Genomic DNA, 1,232 nt, shown 5'->3' with positions numbered 1-1,232 from the left:
CACTTCCACCGCCTCCACCACTGCCTCCACTGTTGACTCCGTCACCACCATCAATATAAGACGATCACCTCCTTTGCCTTCGCAATCCACCCAATCGCTATTAGCACCACCAACACCAGCCCCGTCGTCACCACCATCACAGCCAGCATCTCCACCATCATAGATACCACTGCTGCCGCCGCCGCCGCAGGTTCCATCACTACTACCACCGCCACTAACATTAATACAGGAACATTCCAGCCTGCCCATCACAAACCCACCTGATCATCACCAACAAGTACCACCCCCGCCACTGCCACTCCACCCCCATCAATACAAGAACATCTATGCCTGTCACACAATCCACCTCATCGTCACTTTCACCAATAACACCGGTACCGCCACCAGCTCCAACATGACACCGCTTAACGCCATCGCCACCAACAACATTGCTACCATCACACCTACAACCAACACCATCGCCATCATAACACCATCACGTATGTTGCATCTATTATTTCTGTTACCGATGGTTGTGTTGGTGGTAGTGTTGGTGTGGGTGGTTATGGTGGTTGGTGGTGGTGCTTGTGTTGGGGGTAACAGGGATGGGTTATACACTTTTTGCTGGTTGCGCTGGTGATGGTGGTGACGTTGGTGACGATGTTGTTGTTGGTGATGAGAATTGTTGTGGTGGCGTTTGGTGTGGTGGGTTGGTGTTGCTGGATGTGGTGATCTACTGCTGCTGGTGGTGATGACGGCGGTGTTGGTAACGATAAGTTTTAATCATCCAGAACAATTGGCGGTACACGGAGATATAACCATCATTAGAGAAAGAGAGAGAGAGACAGAGATAGAGACATAGAGTAAGTGTGAGGGACAGGTAGTAAGAGCGAGAGAGAGAAAGAGAGAGGAAGAGGGAGAAAGAGAAAAGGAGAGAGAGAGAGAGAGGAGGGGAGGGAGAGAGATCCGCCCATTCAACATTTGGATAGCAGCGCCGGAGCGACTAACGTGTCTATTAACTGCCGTTGGATAATAATGTTCACTTGCATGGTTGTTGATGTTGTTTGCCGTTGTTGTAATTGTGATTATTGTTGTTGTCTAGCCCCAGATCAGCTCTGGTCAAGCATACCTAGGATCGATATGATGCAGCTATGATCATCCCATATATCTTTCAGGCTATGTATGTCACTCACTCACTCACTCACTCACTCACACATTCTCTCTCACATTCTCTCCTTCTCTTTCACCATATA

The sequence above is a fragment of the Octopus bimaculoides genome, chromosome 11 (genome assembly GCF_001194135.2).
Source record: "Octopus bimaculoides isolate UCB-OBI-ISO-001 chromosome 11, ASM119413v2, whole genome shotgun sequence".
Classification (NCBI taxonomy): domain Eukaryota; kingdom Metazoa; phylum Mollusca; class Cephalopoda; order Octopoda; family Octopodidae; genus Octopus; species Octopus bimaculoides.
The sequence above is the reverse complement of the archived record's forward strand: the minus strand, read 5'-3'. Positions refer to the sequence as shown.